Source organism: Bactrocera dorsalis, chromosome 5 (assembly GCF_023373825.1).
Source record: "Bactrocera dorsalis isolate Fly_Bdor chromosome 5, ASM2337382v1, whole genome shotgun sequence".
NCBI classification, from domain to species: Eukaryota; Metazoa; Arthropoda; class Insecta; order Diptera; family Tephritidae; genus Bactrocera; species Bactrocera dorsalis.
The window spans coordinates 13,255,353-13,277,469 of NC_064307.1; the positions used below are offsets into that span (position 1 = coordinate 13,255,353).

Genomic DNA, 22,117 nt, shown 5'->3' on the forward strand with positions numbered 1-22,117 from the left:
TTCCAGCATTTGGCAGTCAATATTTGTTGCCGCCATGGAAGTGGCAAAGCAAGTGCTTAGCGGTGTGGCAATGGCCGTAACAATGCCGGCAACACTTGCAACAACGACGACAATGAGTATGACGACACGTCAGAGACGCCATCAACGTCGTCAATGTTTTATTGCTGCATTGCCAATTTGGTCATAAATACATATGTGTGTTTGTGGAATTTTTGTTGTTGCTTTTTATTTGTGTGCATGCGCTGTGGCCTCGGTTCCACTTGTGGCAGCGTCATCTGTCTCTTACCACGCTGCACGCTGGTGTGTTGGCGCACACGTGTGCTCAGCCGCGCTTTTATTTTTGTCGAAGCGCTCGTATGCTTCTTGCCACTTTTGTTGTTTGTTGTTTTTAGTACGTGCACTTCCTTGAGTCACCAAGCAATTGCTGTGTGAGTTTATTTCTTTTAATTTGTAGCGCTTCCAATTTTTTTCGCTGCAACTGCACGTGTAACATTTCTTCGGTCGTTCCTTTGCAACTTTTTTTTCTTCGGACTCCTGTCATTATTGTTATCGGCATCATCGCCGTCGTCGTCGTGGTCGTCGTCGCTGCGTTGCAAGTGTCCCGCAGCATAATGCGCTTAATAAACCATGAATCACTGTCCGTTGTCGGGACATGCCAGCGCACTGATGGCGGATTTCAGCCACGGTGGACTAAAGCTTTCATTCTCTTGCCCTAAAACTCTTCTATTTTTTGCCTACTGCTTTTGTCACCACAGTTTTTTACGAACATTGATAATAATTCACTTAGTGTAATCCTCTCTAATCGAAAGTTGAGAGAGTAGTCTGAACGTATATCCGATTGTTTGATAATATTTTTAATATACACTCATAGAACTCTGTCCGAAGAATACCGAAACATCAATGAGCTTGATTTTTAACTCACCCGCCAGATGGGAGCTTAAAACAGGCGATCCGGTTACTTACCACTGATCACTTTGGACGTAGAAACACGATTTCGGTAGAAAAATCTCTCTTTCTAAGAAAAGGCTACTCCATCTTGTTAAAACAAATGCAAGTGGAGGTCGAATACTACGATTGCCAGATCGTTGAAAGAAGCGATATTCAAAACATGACAGTATGGCGTATATTTCGGAGACTTCTTAGATCTATTTTGCTTTAAAATCTTCTTCGCTGCTTGGTGCCAATTGGAGATTCGAAATGCAACCAGGTCCTTCTTCACCTGATCTCTCCAACGGAGTGGAGGTCTTCCTCTTCCTTTGCTTCCACCAGCGAATACTGAATCAAAAACCTTCAAAGCTGGAGCTAGTCAGTACAGCTGCTGTCGCTTGATTCGCTGAACTATGTTAATTTGCCGTATATCACATACAACTCATCGTTCCATCGATTGCGGCATTCACCGTTGCCAATACGCAAAGAAGTATAAGTCTTCCGCAGAACCTTTCTCTCGAAAACTCGTTGACTCATCAGATGATGTCATTGTCCATGCCTCCGCACCATATAGCAGGTCAGGAATAATGAGTGACTTATAGAGTTTGGTCTTTGTTCGTCGAGAGAGGACTTTACTTTTCAATTGCCCACTCAGTCCGAAGTAGCACCAGTTGGCTAGAGTTACTCTAAGTTGGATTTCGAGGCTAACATTGTTTGTCGACATTAATACTGGTTCCAAGATTGATGAAATTATCTACGACGTCAAAGTTTTGACTGTCAACAGTGACGTGGGAGCCAAGCCGGGAGTGCGACGAGCTGCAAAGATATTTATTTTAGGTTTAAATTTAATCTTTGAACTGAATGATTTCAGAAGAGGTGACACGGCATTGTTAGAGATCAGTCATTACAGTAATACTAACTGATCACCTTGGAACTGCGGTTTTACGGCATCAAAACATTTTCACATTTGGACCTCTAATATGATGAATAGCTAGAAGATCATTAGTGGTGATTTCAAAAGAACCCCGTTTTGAAGCTCATGGAAAACTGTAACAAAAAAACATATTCCATTATTATTAGAAACGTTTGTTCCTTCAAAGCATCTCAAAATCTAAGGACCCAAAAAAGGAAAAAATACATTGCCCCTCATCAACAAGCTTTGAAGAGGTGCTACTTCGGTGATATGTTCTTAAGAAATAAATTTTTTCAATTATAGGAATTTTGTCGATAATTTTTGAAGACATATGCTTCGAGAACGTGGAGTTCCAAAAAGAGGGGAATGACGGAATTTACTCATACTGGGGTTTTACTTAGAACTTAGCTAATATCAATATTTTTCATATTAAAGAGATTTCTAGGCTACATTCGTTATATGGCGAAGCTCTCTTGAGATGTCCTTCCTTAAATTATTTCCAAGAAAAGTAAAAAATGCAACAGCTTCCTCCTATTAACTTCAATCTTCGCCACACTGTCACAGTCGACATCGCGGATTTATGCTCTTAACGCGACGCGACAAAAGCTTCAAGCTACATTGATTTTGTCACGACCGGTAATAAGCCGAAACACGTGGAACGCAATTGCAACAATGAGGCACATAACCTTAAATGCAATCATATACAATTCGACGCACATTGATGTTGGATCCTGCATTGTGCGAACCCTAGCACCCTTCCATGCACACATTCGCTTCCTTCGCGTGATCGGCTCACCTTTGGCCCTAAACGTCTGCAACACTTTGCCCTTTGCGGTTTTCGATTTCATGGTGCGCGTGTATAGAAATTGTACATTTTCGTAGTAATTATTGGAACTTTCGCTGTTGTTCTTGTTTTTGCGTGTGTAATCGACAACAACGCGACCAATTCAATGCCGTGCTTCGTAACGCAATACACACGGGTTTTGAATGGAGTCAAATCGAGTCAAGTCAAGTCAAGTGGAGGGAAGTCGTGGACGTGGAGATGCGCTCATGTTGCAAGTGTGTATGTATGTGTGTGTTCCCCAAGTGCTAAGAACCCTTTTATGGTGTCTGCCGCTGCGCGTTATCTTTGTTGGCATTGCTGCTTCCAGCGTTGTCCAAACAAAATGTTCGCCACATTGGCGCAACGGCCGGGCCGCGCTTACGTTGCATGTTGTTGGGACTCCTCTTACTGATTTTTACCTTGGCAATTGCCTGTTATTGCACTTATTGTTGTTGTTGCAATATTGTCAAGTGTGTTTGCCGACGCTATTGGTACGTGAGGCTATCAACATTCTCAGGTGCGCCAAGTGTTTTTTAACCCTGTTGGCCCATAATTCTGAGGTAAAAGGCAGCGCCCGAGCTCCAACTCCATGCATTTACACACATTAGTACCTGGCGGAGTTACCTACCTATCTTTCTGTATTTGCTTTTCTACTTTTCTTTTCCTTCAGTTGTTTTCTTTGCGCCCCGCCAATTGGTTTGACTCTTGTTGCGCTGCCAAGTCAATATCGCCAACGTCATCGACAACGGCAACGTTTGGTTTATTACCGCCACAGCTCAGCTCGGTTCGGATTGGACCGACTTGACTTGGTTCGGTTTCGATTTGGCAGCACTCGTCTTGAATTGACTTGACTCTTTCGCCCATTCTTGGTCTTTGTCAAGGGCAAAGTCAGCCACTTTAACTGCTTGCGTCGCGCAACAATGCCAACAACACGGCCACTGACAATATCAATACCTTCATTGGCATCAATAGCGAAACCTCGCTGTCAAGTGTTGACCACAGAAAAAATAAATTTCTCACGATCCATGCAGGGACACATAATAAATAAAATAAGTGCGCGAACGCGAATGGTTTCTGTGTGGTTACACGTGATTATTCCAAACATGTGTATTTTTCCTTTTTTCTTCAATTTCTTCAAATCAATTTCAGTAAATTGCGCAGTAGTTGAGTTTCTTTATTTTATTATGCTTTATTACCAGAGGCATAAACTCACCAACCTATACCTTAAATGTTATGTTGAATGCAATGTGGCTTATTGCTGTGCAATAGTAACTTTGTAACGGTAGTTGTAAATAATATATCATTAAGGATTAAGTATATTTAATTTGAAGTGTGAGATTGATGTGCGAAAAAATGGTCAGATGTGGATAATAAAGTACTTTCGAAAAGTTTATTTTCTTCAATAGATATCTGAAAATCATTTGGGCTGCATTGAGCGGATCTTTGTTGGTTGGCTGATATCTTCCTAAGTTTCACACCTTCAATACACACCATAAATAATGAGTGAATCCTTATCTTGGTCCAAAACCGTGTGCCTCTGTAGCTAATTTCTTTGAAAACCATAAACAAGTGCAAGCGAAATCATTGGTCTTCGTAAAGGTTAAAAGAACAACAGGTACAATGAAGACTGCCGAGTTGCAGTGGAGAAAAAGCAGACAGCCAACTCGTAATGTTGCGGTCGATCACAACACGAGCGGAGTGGGATAGATACCGAGGGATGAAGAGGAAAGCGAGACGCATATGCAGACAAAAAAAGAAAGAGGCCGACATGGAGAATGCTCGAAGATTCTATGAAAAGATGTGACAATTCATTTAAGGTTTCAAGACCGGAGCGTACTCTTGTGTAGGACATAAAGTGGTCATCTTGTGCCTGATGATCAGAGCATACTGAAGTTGTAGAGGGAAACTTCTCCAGCCTGTTGAACGCAATTTGCGCCAATCATTTTGGGATAAGCCTCTGTAATATCGCATATATCACCTTATCGAGTGTAGCGTGTGTAAGACTGAAGCCCTTCGTCAATCAACTGATTGGACCTTATCAGTGTGGCTACAGGCCTGGAAAATTTCCTATCCATTAGATTTTCACCACACGCCAAAACTTGGAAAAGACCCGCTGAATTAAGATTGACACACATCACCTCTGCGTCGATTTAAAGCCGCCTTCGACAGCACGAAAAGGTACTGCCTCTATGCCGCTTTATCTGAATTTGGTATCTTCGCAAAACTAATACGGATATGTAAGCTGACACCAAAAGCTCCGTCTGGATCGAGAAAGGCCTTACCAAACGTTCGATACCAAGCGATATTTCAGAAAAGGGGACTCTCTATCGTGTGACTTCTTCAATCTATTGCTGGAGATAATAATACGACCTGCAGAGCTGAATAGAGAAGGTAAAATCTTCTATAAGTGTATACAAGTCGTAGATAATTTCGTAGATAATTTTCCAACAGGTGCTTCTTCGGACCGAGTAGGCAAAAACCAAACTCTACAAGTTCCTCATCATTCCTGTCCTGCTATATGGCGTGGAGGCATGGACGATGACAATATCTGATGTGTCGACGTTACGATTGTTCGAGAGAAAGGTTCTACGGAAGATTTTTGGAGACAGCGACTGCGCTGGCTAGGTCATGTTGCTCGGATGAAAAAGAACACTTCAGCTTTGAATTTGAATTGATTCAGTATCCGCCGGTGGAAGCAGAGGAAGAGGAAGACCTCCGCTCCGTTCGAGAGATCAGGTGGAGAAGGGACTGGCTGCTCTTGGTATCTCGAATTGTTGTCAAATTTTTCTCATACACATTTATCATATTTAAATTAAATAACAAAGACCATTAAACACAAATCCCATAGAATCAATAGTATTTAACACAATATTCCTTTTATATAAATTTATGTTACGCCAACATCAATTCTATTAATGTTATAAGTTTCATCATACTATTCTAGTGATATTATTCAATTGCACTTCAATTAAAATGTTTTCCAAAAACATCACAGCTCTTGTCACAGTTCCAACAAATCAGTTCTAATCCCAATTATTATTTCAATGCAGTTCAGTTTGATGTGTAAATAAATGAGAGTAGAACCTGTGTCCCGCATTCAATTTTACACGTTCGCAAAGGTTTCCGGTTTCCTTTGAAAGAGAATTCACAAGTTCGCGATAGTGACGAGGCAAGGGAGAACCTAATTTGTAAATAAATCAGTGCACAATGAACATTGTTTATGGGCACAAAGACTTATTTATATTATCTGGCTTGTAATTGCGTATTCATTGAGTTTATAAATAGTGTGGCAACAAAAGGTAATAATAATAATGGTGTGTGGCAGAAGTGTAAGAATAAATAGCAATACTGAGTACTGGAGGAGTGAAACGGCAGTTGAAGTACTAATTTTGTTGTAGTTGACTGGTTAATTATTTTTAGAAACATACGTACCATGTAATTAACTAGAAAGAATATACGGAGCAGTGGTTACATTCTGCTCTACTTTTACTATTGATATTATAAAGGGCTTTTCAATAAGAACGCTACAAAAGTTTTTTAAATAAAATAAAATGCTTTGGGATATCAATGAATATTCTCGTGAAAGTACATTCTTGACATTATGTATGGATCTCAATTTCTTTTGCATGGCCACCACGGGCCCTCTTGCAGAAGTCCAGACGCACGCCCGAGGCGGCCATTTCTCTGGACATTTTCGTGAGATAACACGTTCAACACACGCTGTGTGGCTTTTGGCGCCGCCTTGTTGGAACCACGTATTGTTCAAATCCATATTATCCAATTCGGGTCAAAAATATTCGGTTATCATTGAGCGGTACCGATTCCTAATCACAGTAGCGTGTTGGTCTTGATCATTGCGAAAGAAGTACGGCCCAATGACGCCGCCGGCACATAAACTGCACCAAACCGTAATTTTTTCAGGTTATAATGGGACTCATAGAGTATGTTTGGATTGCTGCCTGACCAATAACGCATATTTTTCTTATTGACGAAGCCTTTCAGCCAGAAATGAGCTACATCGCTGAATATGATTTTTAGATGAAAATCCGGATCATTTTCAAGTTGTTACATAGCTCAATTCACGAACATACGACGATTTGGTGGTCATCCAGATTCAGTTCTTGCGTCTTGTTAGGATGTAGGCGAAGATCTTTTCGTAAAATTCGCCATAACAACGCCACAGAGATGCTTGAGAAGAACAAGTGAGAGACTGATTTAGCTCTTCCTCAATTGATGCGCTAGCGGCAGAAATATTCTCGATGCTTCGGCTCTTCTTTGTCTTACTGGCACGGGAACATTTTGTACTGTGTCTGTGAATTCAAAATTTTCCAATAGACGCTCAATTGTTGATCTGACAGGACGATTATGACGACCATAAGTTTCCTATGATAAAATGGTAAACCTTACTGAAGAGTAAAAGACTTAGAACACAGCTTCCATCGAGATTCAAAAACTAAAGCTCATTTAAAATAGTAATGCCATCTGTTAGCAATAAGAAAAAAAACTTTTCAAAGCAGTGTATTCATAGGCTTTCCTTTCGCGTGGCTACTCGAGCTAGGTTTTTCTTTAACACAAACTATTTCCAAAACAAAAACAATCTCAAAAGAAGCCTCAAACACATTGACTTTAATAAAACTTGTCATGTCGGCGCCATATTTGGCTTCTACGCAGCTTACAAATGTCAAATGCATTCTCATACCACACAACGCTAAACCAGCGGTTGTTATTAAATTAGAAGAAAATGAGCTATCAGCAATCAGTTTTCCACCCAAGAATGCACAAAAACAAACAGTGAAGTGAGCGCAGGCTACAAACCCAATGGGCAAGCTCATTTACCCTAAATTATCCACCATTTAAGGCGATCGCTAGACAGGTCGTTTGGCTATCTTACAAGCGCAGTTACACACGAGTGCATACATGGTGCTTACGAGGCGGCTTTGTGGCGCATATCTACAAGCATCTTGCACATAACAGGGCATTGCATGTTTGTAAGTATTTAATAATTTCGATAGCAAAATACCGCACACCAGCTTCTAGCCGCATTCGACAACTATGTATGCTATCTGGCAGCTTGTTTGCCCATTTTTGGCCACTGGAAATTGACAATATGTACCTGCCCGTGTAGCGCACAGCTGCAGAGTTCGCTTGGAAGGATGTGAAAGATGCGCCAATACATACAGCCAATGGCAGAACGGCAGAAAGCTTTAGCGTGATCAATGAGCACACAGACTTCATACAACACTTAAAAAAAAAGTAAAAATATACAAGCTTAGAAACACTGAAGAATATTCTTAGTCGATATAAATTATTCTCATGTTTAACTATATACTGAGGTATCGTACTACCAAGTTAGATAAGTATTTTCAGCGCTAAAAATATTTGTTAATGAGGTAAAGCTTAAATGCAAGATGGGGTATGTTCAGATTAGATATTTAAAATAAGAAGATCGGGATAACAATTCGAGATCTTAGTCAAAAGTACTTAGACTGTTAACTAGTGTCGGCATAGAAAGTATGTGATTTCAATACGTATTATATGAAAGGAGAGAGAGAGTTAACCTACAGGGTCTGTCCGGAGAGTAAGAGGACTAAGTCGATTTAAAAAAATTTATGGAACCAATCGTTATAATTCTTTAAAAGCTTTCAAAATAGGCTCCTTCTGCGTCGATGCAGCGCTGCCAGATTCGATTCCAATCATCGAAGGCGTCGCGGAAGGCATTCTCCGGAATTGCTTTAAGAGCCAAGGTGCATGCATTTGGACAAGGAGACGCCGCACATTGGGATATCTGTGGCCGAAATTCAAAAATTTCATGTTGGCTGATTTGAATAAAAATTTCACAGTTTGTTACCAACTATCTATACATTATTTTTCCAAAGTATTAGGATTCTATCAGCATTAGTTTTTTGTCCAGAAATACCCAAAGTTGGTGAATGTAGAGAACATCAAAATTAGCAAAAAATTTACTCAAAAGTCAAATCATTGATACAATAAAACAACTATTGAAATTCAACTTCGTTATTATTTTTCATTTATAATATGTATTAAAGAAAAAATTTGCATCAAAATCCATTGAAAAAAATAATGCATAAAAAAATTTTGTGGAACAACATAATTTGGACGTCAAAATTTCAATGTTCTTCAAATTTAAAGTGGTGCATCTTTTTAGCGCTGTCTACCGCTGTCGACATACATATACCGAATTGAAGCCTGAAGTCTCAGCTAAACGATAAAAAAAAAATCAGCTGCCCCAAATTGCCCCCCTTGAAAAAAACAATGTCAGAATGTCACGAATATGTAAAAAAGTTGCTAAAAGAGACTTGATAAAAGAGAATTTAGTTGTATGGGAGGTGGGCGTAAAAGTGGGCGGATATTATTGAAATTTAACACCAACATATATAATGTCATAAAAATGCTATGTACCAAAAATCAGTGCTGTAGGTCAAAAATTAAGTTTCACCTTATATGGGAGGTGGGCGTAAAATAAAATTTTTAAAAAAAAAAATTTTCATTTTTTTCTTGATTGGAATCCAAAACAATGATGTACCAAATGTCATTGTCCTGCGACAACTCCTTATATTTTTAGCCGCAGTATGCACTAGCAGAAACCTATGTGCGCAGGTGTTTGCCACTCGGAAAATTGCCTCTTTGTCTTGGGATCATACTCAAAGATCCATGACTCATCACCTGGGATTAAGTTGTTCAAAAAATGGGGGGTCGCTTTCACATATGCTCAAATTTTCTTGGCAAACTTCCACTCGCCGCAATTTCTGATCGTCAGTGAGCACTTTTGGGACCATCTTCGCGCATATTCTGGAACATATTCAAGTGCTCAGTCACAATGTCATGAACCACAAATTTTAATAAATTTAACATCTGAGTAATTAAACGAATACTTAGTCGACGGTCTGAGTTCAAAACTTTGCGCAAACGAGTCACATAGTCGTTGTTTGTTAAAGTCGCAGGTCTCCCAGCACTGTCTTCACCAGTGACCTCTTCCCAGCCCTCCAAAAAGGCCTGGTGCCACTGATACACACCACATCTTGCTAAAACAACATCCACGTAAGCCTTCTTGATCATATCAAACATCTCTGTCGCAGATTTTCCGAATTTCACACAGAATTCAATCGCAATCAAATAACCTGCAACGGCAAAGCACACACTTTTGCGGCTTAACTGCCTCCCAGGACTCCAGACCTGCACTTGAGCTTGTGAATATACCCGTTGGCCTTGTATGTCTAGTTAAGTTGTTAGATGTTTCTCCCCAACAAGCGCTCAAAGATAGTACGAATTACTGCTTCTTTAACGCCCAACTCTATCTCATCTACCGACATTAACTCGACGAGCGCCTTCAATTAAATGCATAAATACATAGCTGCTAACGGGCGGCACACCAGACTGCCAAGAAGACGGTCAGGTAAGCTTTTCGCTTCATTAGCTCGCGCGCAGACTCAGACTCGACTGCAACGTTTAGCACTCTCTTAGGCAAACATACATACTTACATATATGTATGTATATAGGAATATTAAGAATTGCTATTTTTTCTCTATACTTACACTTTATTGTCTATTACTTGGCAGTCTGCTGGCCCATGGCCTATGTCACGCCATGATTCTAATCATAAGTCACATGTCGTTGTTGTCTATGCGATGGCAAGGCAGTTAGTTCGCTGCGGGTTCGGCGGGTGCGACGAGTGTGTAATGATTGCACTGAATCTCGCTTTATTTCACTTCATTCTTAATCTTCTTCAGTACGATATTTTTCAGATTTTTTTTCGTATCGTGTCGTAGCTCTGCTTGCAATAAGCCACGTTAATTGGACATCATCGTTGTTGTGGCGCATATAGGTACATTTGCAGCGTGCTTCAATGGTGAATCTCCGTCAGCTTACAACAGTGATTCTTGCAAATATGGTAGAGACATAGCGCACAATACTGGAATTTGAACGAAGAGTGCATTTGTAGCGAATCTTCCCGTTGCAACAGAAGACTAGACTTGGGCACAGCATGGGAGCGGTTGTTGTTGGCGCGCATTTTGTTGAAGTTGATCAAGAAGAAGTTCATTTCTTCACTTATTTGGTAGTGGTAGCTTAGTATGAGACAAGAATCTGACAACAATCAGTAGCAGCAGTTGCCACTATATACATATATTCACTCAAGAAAAAAAGAAAAAATTGGTATATTAAAATGAATTAAGGATTCGGTACCCACCATGCGGGACTTTGCCACTGCCGTATGACAATCCCAACTCAGTGCTGCACGTTGCCCTATCATTCTTATCTGTTCATTCTACTGTCAACACTGTATCTACTGGTTGCCTCTTCCAGCTAAAAATATGGGCACAGCTGTTTAAACCGCGGTCACGGCCCATCAACAGAGTTCAGAGTATTAAAATATGGCAGCCAGGTTGCTTTTCACTTTGCGTGTGCCAACGACATCGCTCAAGGTACGTACTTACATATAATTTAGTGGCTAAAATAGGCTTATAAAAAGGGTAGATTTATAATTCTGTGAGGTAAGGTTTAAGAGATAGAACTTTTCTAAAGACATCTGATTTCTTGCAAGCTTTTACCTTAAGATCAATTAATTACACTTTCTGAAAAACATATTTCCAATACACCCTTTCCTGGTCACACTGATGGATTTTAAACCCATTTTATGGAATCGGCACTTTATAACGACTTCTCAGCAGATGTAGTACAATCATTATGACAACCCTTTCACCAGCCACCTTTACTTGGCGCCGGTTGCCAGTACATATTATTGGAAACTGAGAAAGCCAAGGAGATCCCTCGACTATTGGGTACATGAAATCAGAATTAACTCTGATTTTTATTCAGGCAAGAACTGTAAGCAATACGGAAATAGACTCAACCAGTCTGAATGTTTCCTAATGTGCGCTCGGGTCCGACTTTAGAACTCTTGCGAAGTTTGAGGTCGTGTCAAGCATATCGTGGCGGAGTGGGCTTCCATTACAAAAGGTCAAAAGATTACAATGTAAGATTCTGTTTCCTTAACAATCAGCTTTCCTTGGAAGGCGGTTCCGACATTCCTCTGGCCCAGAATTAAAAGAAATAATTCTATTGAATTATTAGCTCTTAGTAAGGTCCATCCTGCCGCAACGATAGGAGTTCTAACTGGACACGTTTCTACTGGTATCCATGCGTTGAGACTAAAAGTCTTGATGGTAAAGTTGTATGGAGGAATGTGAGGTGGAAAACAATCGAGACTATCTTTCTACACTGTCCGGCCTTTGCAAGACTGAGATTTAAACATGTAGACACCCATACTTTGGCGAACCAAGCGAGATAGCCGAGGTTGATATTAGCTGTCTTTTCGCTGACGCAAAGCGATTTGTCGATATACGGCGGTCTTTTTGAGTTCTGGTCATCTCAAGGGATGGGTGTTTCTAACAGTCCGAGATGGAGGATTCGTGGCTTCACGACTATCAGTCTCATTATTAAACTAATCTAATCTCCGGACTAACTGTTAACATTAACAGTACCAACTAGGAGCCTTTCCACCATGTCCTCTATTAGTTGACAGCTTATAGTCCAACCAGCTGCCCTTGTACCTACAAATGTACCTGCCTAAAAATAAGCTTAGAGATTATCATGCAACAACAAAGCTTCCGTAAACAGTTTGTTGTTGTTTTTGGTAGATTTTCATAAAACAGAACAAAAATGAAAAAACACAAAAAAATTGATTCAGCGCGGCCCAAGCCAAAGCTCTTCAACTGCTGTACCAGCCGTGTCAGTTGAATTACGAGTTCCTCACGGTTTCTACTCACATTTACTGATAACGTTGACAGTTGGTTGCTTCCACATTTGACTACTGTGTTGTCGCGTCGCACATTTAAATAACAAGCGACACAATAAGTTAGTTACACTCACATATACACATATGATTGGCTATATTTGTTTGTATGTGTGTTCTGAATCGCAGATGCTTCGACTCCTGCGTGCACCAACATAAAGTTGCGAGCTTGTAGGCTCATGTGCATATGTTTATTTGTTGTTATTGTTGTACAAATGTTGTCGCGCATATTAACAAGTATGTTGCTACCAATATTCGCCGTTGTTGCGCGTTCTAACATCGTTGTCGTCACAGCGTGAGAATTTCTCCGAAGAATCGTTGTTTGTGGATGGGAAATTGCCGTTGACAACCACACACTGCAACCACAATAGTTCTTTAACTACAAATTTCAATTCCATAGCTACAACATTTCCCAAGAATATTTTCTAAGGTAATGTCTTTTGTGTTTTCACAAGCCGCGTAGCGCGGTATTCAATGGAACTATTGGAAGATACTTAGGAAATGTTTGCTGTGGCAGAGAACGTTTTTTTTTATTTTGTGGACTTTTAAAAATGGTTAAGATAGAGAACAACTGTGCAAATAGCGGCAATAACCACTCGCTTTGTTGAACGTTAGAAGACATTAAACAAAAGGGTCAAAAATACGTGTAATATATCAGATACATATGTTGCCTTTTATATTTCGCGATTTAGCAATTCTAGCGTTGCAATCTGTCAACTCATAATTTTTATCGTAAAGTTTGACATTTTTGATGTTATATCTTGATGGTATTTGTGTTGTTTATGGAACTTAAGGGGTTCATGAGTTTACGGAAGCTTTTCATTTTTTTTTTGCAAAAATAACCGCCAAAAATCCAAATTACAGTATTTTTTGTTCCTTCGTCCCAGTTCTAAGTTTACGTTTTAGCTAAAACACTTTTCACTTTAGATGTCAACACGGGCGCATCTTTTTCTTCCGAGGTGTCACCAGAAATGACTTGGAAATAGCCGAGTTTAAAATATTTTTCCAAAATTTCTGAATTTCCTTTTTAATAGTCTATGTTTGTAACAATAAAAAATTCTAATAAATTATTTAATTTTTATATGAGAAAAAATTGTTGAAAAAAGGTTGCTTTTCACCCAAAGGAACCCATTGAACAGCTTAAAATATTCAATTCGGACAAAAATTTAAATATATCGCGATCCTTTCCGCGCGTTAATTTTTTACAATTTTCAACGTGGATTAGCTCATTAAGAGTGCATAGATAAACTTAATTCAATTTTTGACGATAAAGCTACGTCAAGGACTACTACGTCGAGGCCGTAGATCACTCCAAGGCGAATGTCGTGAGGGGCGTCCAAAATCAGAAGTTTTTCGGGAAACTATTGATTCTGTGCGTGAAGTGATAAAGCAATATTTTCATGCGACTTAGTGCATCACAAATTAAATATTATATGAACATTTGACTGTAAAAAGTACTTGCTCACGTAGAATCCAAAATAATTTGTCAATCGTTCTAAAGGGCTCGTGCCGATTGGTCGAGAGAAATTTTTAAACGAAAGACGTCTAATACAATGTTATAAATTATTAATTGTGGATTTATACATATGAGGCCGAAAGTAAACAGTAGTTTATTGTATTCGTTTTGTAAAATGAGCCGAATCCAACAAAAGTTGTTCGCGCACGAAGCACTTTCAAGCAATGATTGCCTGCTTTGGTGAAAAACTGGTCAAAGTTTGAATGGTATAAAACCATTTTTTGTCAGTTGTCCGTCAAGAAATCAGGAAAACCAATGACCGAAGATGGATATATCTTCACTACGATAATTCGAGCTCTCACACATCGACTCAAACAACTACATTTTTGAGCACTCAAAACATCGATTTGATGAGTCATTCACCTTATAGTCAGGACAGCGAGGGGTAATGTTTACTATCATTGGAAAGAACATTCATTGGGATTTAATTTTTGAAAATTATCTCCTTCGTCTACGTCTCAGAAGACCAATCCATTTGATTAAAATTTTCGATGACTTGTTTGAGCATTTAGAGCATTTAACTGGCGAGTTACACGCGTGATGTTTTGCTCCAAGGCCTGAGTCGAAGAGGGATTGTCTGCATAGACTTTAGACTTTACGTATCCCCACAGGAAAAAGTTTAATGGTGTGATGTCACTGGATCTTAGTGGCCAAAAGACCCGTCCAAGACGTGAAATCATCTGATCATCGAAATGTTCTCTCAAAAATCCATTGATTGATGCGATGTGTGAGAAGTGACGCCGTCTTGTTGAAACCAAATGTCGCAGAGATCACGAGCTTCAATTTTAAGCATGAAATAGTCGGTTATCATGGAGCGAAAACGGTCGCCATTGACGTTTACGTTCTCACCGGTATCATTTTTGAAGAAATGATGATTTCACCGGCCCACAAACCACACCAAATCGTTGTTTTTTTGGATGAAATGGCAGCTCTTTGATCTTTCCATGATGAAATGCTAAGCAATTCTGAACAAAAATAACATTACAGCTTGACACAACTCACGAGTGATCTGTCAAATACGGCTATTGAAGAAAGTACCACTACTTGGATAACCTGTTATATATGATCAGCCTGACGAGCTGAGCCGGTTTAACCGTGTCCGTCTGCCTGTCTGAATGTATGTATATATGTATATACGCGAACTAGGCCCCAGTTGTGGAGATACCGAAATGTTTGCACACGTGCGTTTCTCCCCTCATTTACATATTAAAAAAACAAAAAAAAATGGATTGAAAACTTTTTTAGTTGAAAAGATATATTCACGAAATTGCTACTACAGCACACAGTTCAATGTCAAGATTTATTTTTTTCTTATTGAGTAACTTTAATTCGACTTGAAGTAAAATAAATGCTCCTTTGAAGAGTATATAAGGGAAGTTAACATTTTGTTTTGTTTTTTTCTTTTTATTAAAAATCCCAACTCTTTCCTTAATTTACTCTTTTATCAACCAAAAACTCGAAGTGTCGACACGCAGTCGTCAACGGAATTCAATAAAAAAATCGTTTGATTAAATGTTACAATCACTGTAATTGCGATAAAATCCTTAAACTATTTACAAGCGCACTTCAAAACTCACACATTTCTATGCGACACCTGACTGTGGCATTCTACAGGAATTTATGTCGCCACACACATACGGAACAGCGGAAAATCGATTAACTAGCGACAATTAATAGTGCTTGGCCACAACGAGAACAGTAGCAGCGCTAACAGAAGTCTATTTAACAACCAAGCAATAACAACACTAGCAACAATACATTGGCTTTATGGATTGCTGCAGCAACGCAAAGTGCGTATGCCCAATGAACGGCGTTTGCAAGGCTGGGTGTGTGTGTGTGTGCATTTGTACGTGTAAATTATAGCCAAGCAATAAAATTCCACAAGTGGCATGCCGACAGACGGACGTTGTATTAACTAAGCTAACAACAAATCAGTAAACTTAGCAGCAACACATAAGTGTAATTCAATACCAAGTCCGCAAGTCCGTTTGCGTGTATGCATGTGTGTTGGTGTGCGCCTTTGAAATATCGCTTGCCAGCATTGCATAGTAAATTACAGATAAATTTTTCGCTTATTTCGCTCACTTTTATTTTGACATAATTGTGTCGCTTTAATTATTTAAATGTGTTTTATTTAATTGGAAAATTATTATTTCAACTGTTAAGTAAGCAATTACCAGAGCCGCTACAAAGTGGTGAACGTGCAGCAACAGGTATTTAACGCGATCAGCGATCAGCATGTGGCACATAAGTAAACACATACGTGCGTGTGTACTTGGCTGCTTATAAAGGGTGTTTTGCTCCAATTGCTCGCGTTCGGAAGTGTGTGTTTGTTTACGAGCTTGCGCTTACATGCTACAATTACACACATAATTAAGTTTTTAATGACACAGTAACTTTGTAAGACTAATAAAAAGGTTTCACCATAACACCAGTGACAAGTGGGTGTGCCCGCTGACCGTTAAAATATGCAGAGCAAGTGAAATACGACATGATTTATGCGCTTGTTATGCTATAAACTGTTGATGTTAAACCATTCCTCAACTTTTCCATTAAAATTCATAAATCTGTCTTCAACTAAAAAAATAAAAAAATAAATAAATGAAAATTTGTTATTGTAAAAACTAGATCTGCTGTCAATGTGGGGAATGTTTTTGTAATTATAATTTCCAATTAAACATTTATTGAGGTATTTGTTTGGTGTTCAAGTAATCATTGGACTTATTATTTTTGTTGGTAGTAATATTTATTGATAACAAATAAAATAGTTTATTATACAATGTACATATAGTGTTTCGAATGAGTATCCTGGATCTTAAATACTGAATTCTAATATAATAGATATGGTTTTTTCCAACATTTCTAAACTTCTGATTAAAATTTATAATATTTACTTGTGGAGCTGTTGTCAGGAGCTCTCGATCAGACTACTTGACTACTGTAGCGTTTTTCAAGCTGTTATTGCTGCTATTAAAGTAGCGATAGATTTACTCTTTCGTAGTGCAGTCTCCGTCAGATAGGACACTACCCACTCTCATAGCGAGGCGACGACACTAGCTTTCAGCTCACTATTCACACGTTCAAGGCTAGTTAATGCTTTATCTCATTGTCAATAACATCAAGTCACTTTGTGATAAGACTAGTATGACTGCCAGACGGTGATAGGAAGCCTCGCTATCAGTGGAATGGGAATGGTTATGTACTTTGCTCTCCTGACTACTGTAGCTGACCTACGCGGGAGCTTGGCTAACACTGGGCTATCATCGATTCTCGCGCTATCGGAAGGACCTTTTTGCCCAAGGTCGATCTTATAAAATTTAGAGTGTAGTGAGCACTTTACCCACGGTGAAGCTTGCCTCTCTCAAGTTGTGGAAGTTCTAACAGGTCATTGCCATGTAGCTGTAAGGTTGCGAATCTTACTGCCAGGTCTATAAGTTGTCTAAAAGAATACAAAATGGAAACACCACAAAAATTTTTATTTTGCTCAATACGCATTGTCTGACTTATATGATCGGATGCAGAAGTGTTATTTTCATCGTTTACATTGTCATGCCAATCTTAAGCGTCAGCTCGAATTATTCTGGTAGTTCTTTATTTAATTATTAGTAAAATCCTTTTGTGTTGTAGAGCAGTAAAGAAAATTTAGCAGCCGTTAAGCTCGCTAGACTTAAAACGGAGGACAGAACTTTCGTTCAGATTCCAGCTACTGGATGACGTATGGAACGACTTGGCGCATTTTACGTCAAAATCTTAAATTGAAAAGCGTACTAAATACAGCTTCATTCAGAAAAAACAGTGGTTTGTGGGCCGGAGGAATAATCAGTCTATATTTCTTAAAAATGATGACGGTGAGAATGTGACCGTAAATAACTATTTGATGCTAGAAATTGATGGTAGTTTTAACAAGACGGTGTCACTTCCCAAACATCGGATCGATCAATAGATATATAGAGAACACTTTGGTGAGCAGATAATTTCACGTTTTGGTTCGGACAATTGGCCATCAAGATCGTGGGATACCAAACCATTAGTCGCCAGTTATCAGTCGAAATGCCCGAACGAGTCATTGAAAATTGAACTCAATGGATGGACTATCTGAGACGAAGCCGCGGCCAACATTTGAATTGGATAATTTAAAAAAAAATAAATGCCGAAGGATGTTCTATCGAATTCCCAATTAAATTAGCATAGCAAATCAGGCGATGATTAAAAACAACTCAGGTCTCAAACTTAATAGGGTCCCTACTCTTAACAGCCATAAACAATTTATTTCAAGTATAACGCAGTAAACGTTAAAGACTTAAATATAATTTTACTCCACTACAACACCAAAAATAATCATTACTCAATCAGTAATGTTCAATTGAGATATTAAAAATCGTTGCAAGCGATAAAATCGATTGCAAACGATTTGAATGAAGCCAAAAACTAACAAAACAGAAATTAAAATAACACAAAATTTCGTTAAACCAAAATAGTAAAAAATCACAAAAAAAAATGCCAAAATTATTTTCCAGCCAAATTGAGATCTCAATTTCATGGATTAGCAGCAATTCAATTCCATAGCCAATGGTGAGCGTACAGCAAAATATTTGCATACTAACTACCAAAAGCAGCAAGCAACAAAGCGGGCAATAAATAGTATTACAACAACAACAGCAAAAACAAAAATATTACAAAAAATTGCACGGCGAGGAAAAGCACTCAGCTGTAGCGAACAAAACACGCTTCATATTTTCCCATGACCTCGAAAGAGGTAATTTTATACGCGCAGCCACGGCAACCGACGCAACAACAACAATAACAGCCACTGCAACAATGATAAGCGCCCAACAAGGCGAATGATGGTGGAGCAACAGCGGGTCAACGAGCGCCAGGCAACCACTCCATCAGCTCCACCACATCGTACAGCGATGATTAAGCCCGTCGGCCCAACAACAAGAAGCAAATCATTGCTGGCAGCCAACAGGCAATAACGTGATTTTGATATTAACCGCACTAGACTGGCGCACACCGGAGGCTGAGCCGCGCCGCACCGCCTGCAGTGGGTTAAAGTTGTGTTGCCGACGCGGCAGCGGTCGCTGGATCGGTCACTGGGGTGAGGTGCTCACTTTTGACCAAAGCGCAGTTCGACGCTTGCAACATTTGTAATTGTCTACGACACAGGCAACAAATGAGCAACCGGATCGCAGCACTATTTAATGCGATTGCTGTTGTTGTTGTTGTGTTTTCTTGTCTTATTCCATTTTGACATTTACTGGTGTAAATTGCGCGTCATTTAATAAACATTTAATTTGTTTTATAGTCAAAGCGAACTCGCCTTGCTGCACAACAACAATAACAACATCAATATCAACTAAGACAAGCCGATTGCGACGCTCGTCGCTCCTAATGAAGTGCATGCTAATGTTGCATTTGTCTTTTCTCTTCTCCACTTTTTGTTGCCGCGTCTTCGTTATGCCTGTCGCTGTCGTAACTTGGCGTAATTTGTTTTCGTGATTCGTTATTAATTGATGACCGGCGGCGACAATTTTTTTCCACCAGCATAAAACGAACACAAGTGGCCGTTAGCAACTATATACCACTTCATTTCGTCGTGTTTTTGCTCTTTTTCCATCAATTAGGTCTAAGCTAAGAGCGTCTAGAGATCGTGTTGCCGTACTAATGATTCCTATAAAATAATTACAGGTGTGTGAAGCGCGCATACGACCCATAGTCCTCTACGCAGCCGCAGCTTTGATGTGCGCTAAGTAAGAAATACTCAAACACACATGCACAAATTTATGTAAGGCTGCTTGTGGCTATGCGCTGCGTGAAATGCGGATCATATTCTACTGATCTTTATGCGATCACGAATTTTCACAGTCCTGCGTAATTGAACCGCACATCAATGTGTCCGATGATTGCTGACGCGTGAGTGCGCTGCAGATTACAGGGCGCACACACGCGTGTGTATGTATTTAGATAGCTTAAAGACCTGAAGGTGAAAATAAAATACCAATCAACACAAATTATAGTCCACGGCTTTTCGAGAACATGCAGAAAGAGTACATTCTCTTTGAGGCAATAAGTCGAGTTTAGTCCGTAGAGTTTATGAACAACTGTAAAGTGTTAGGATGGGGGGGTTAAGAAAATCGGAGTATGACTTACATTTTTTTCATGTATTAGATCTATAAACAAGATTATCAAATATTGTGATTCCCCACAATCGATTCTGTGTTCAGTAGTGCCAATGGCAAAATCTACATATTCACCGATGGAGCAAATGGTGAAATAGGAACTGGAGCAGACATCTTTGGATTATATACGGAGAGGGTAGTTTCAAACTAAATTACCACGATAAGTCACACTGCGTTGGGTTATTCAGGAATAGAACGATACAAAAAGGCAGGAGCAGCCAAAAACACAATTCCCCTAAACTGTTCTAGACCTATGTCTCTTTCAAGGGTTGCTTGAAGCAATGGACCCTAGAACACCTAAGGTCATCGAAGCTTAGCAACACAGGGCACACCACAATCATTCTATGGGGTAGCTTTGAAGGTGAATAGATCAAAATGTTCCTACTTTTAGTCAATACTGAACTTATCAACATTGTAGGGATTGGGGTCTTAGAGGTACCCCACCTACAGAAAATTGGTAAAGTGTATTCGGCGAACGCCAGAGTATGCGCGAAGGATGGGCAAACACGGAAATAGTTCCTTTGCGAATACCCAGTTTTCAGTCGTTTCAGACAGGATATCTCTTATGACTCTTAATACTCCGGTTTAAGAGACATTGGACAGCTCAGTATTTTACGCAATCCACTGAATTGTTGATCATAATGAATGGGGCTTAAAGATGGCCTAAGTGTGACCTCTGTGGTACGATGCTCTTGCTTTTCTCTTTTCAACCAACCAACTAATTAACCAAGTCAGCTGTCCAGGTGTTCATGCTTCACTAATAGACCTAATAAAGATTATATATCTCAAATAACAAAAACATTTCTCTACATTGTAAGTTGCTGTAATTTTCAAAGGATGTTCATGTTTTTTGTTGCTTAGGCTGCCAGAGCCTCCTTCTTTAGGTCAGGTCGTCACAGTTATTATAAGACCTAAAGTAAAGGGTTTTAAAAATCGTTTTGTGACTCTAAGAAATAAATTTTAAATTAATAAATAATTATTCAATACCTCAAGAGCTCATTAAATATTAAACTGATCTTATACTCTTAAAAAAATTTTATTTCCAATTCGTTTTCTCTATAAAATTTATGATTTTGAAGGCCGGAGAAATTGCATTTCTATGACGTTTCGAGTGTTCTCGGAATCTATTTTGATTAAAGCCTCAGACCTACTTCTACCGAATTCAGTAATGAATTACTCAACAAAATTTTAATCCTCTAATCAGACAGCTGAGGTAAGGTAAGGTTAGGCCAACTTAATACATCAGATATGCTACTCAGCATCTCATCTTTATTAAACCAAGACTCCACCTCGCTACTAAATGAACCCATAACACAAATGATGATAAAGTAAAACGTGCGCTACAAAAGTAATAAAAATAAAATTCAATATCAAGTGCATGCCACAATCCTAAATTCAATTTGCTTTGCATTGGAACTGCGCCGTTGAGACGCAAATTAACCGCAAACCACAAAGGCCAAGTTGATATGACCACTAAATAAAATTCGCTATGGGTTTTCACCTTCGCGTTGAGCTCCTTAACATACCGCCCGATTGCAGCGCAGCCACGTGTAAGCAACGAAATCAGCAAATGGGCACAACAACCACAGCTCACGAAGAAGCGTCTGCGCAATGAGCTACTGATTGCACAGCATCAACAACAATACGACACGATCAGACCAAAAGGTTCAACCAATCATACATGGTAATTTGCTTTTACTGTTTGTTATTCCTGCTGCCAACCAACATCATCTGCTGCATGCTGCCTGCGCAGCCAATTTTGTATGCCACAAAGCGAGGCAGAATACGAAAATCATCAATTGAATTGACTGAAGCAGATCAAAAGGTCGTTCCAACTGAAAAATATCAAAAACAAAAATAGAAGAATGCTGGAGAAATGCGCGAGTAGCTAACATGTCACAACACGATCGGTTGCTTTGCTGCAACGTGATTGATCCACGAACTTTA

The 22,117-nt window shown here is 39.3% G+C and overlaps 1 protein-coding gene across 1 annotated transcript in view; it reads left to right on the top strand.

The window, feature by feature from the left end:
* Positions 1-411: 411 nt before the first annotated feature.
* Positions 412-22,117, top strand: part of LOC105224421 (putative uncharacterized protein DDB_G0271606) — a 632,600-nt gene continuing 610,894 nt past the window's right edge. The window contains exon 1 of the mRNA XM_049459078.1: positions 412-426. The gene's annotated coding sequence lies outside the window, so the exon portion shown is untranslated. The remainder of the gene's footprint in view (positions 427-22,117) is intronic.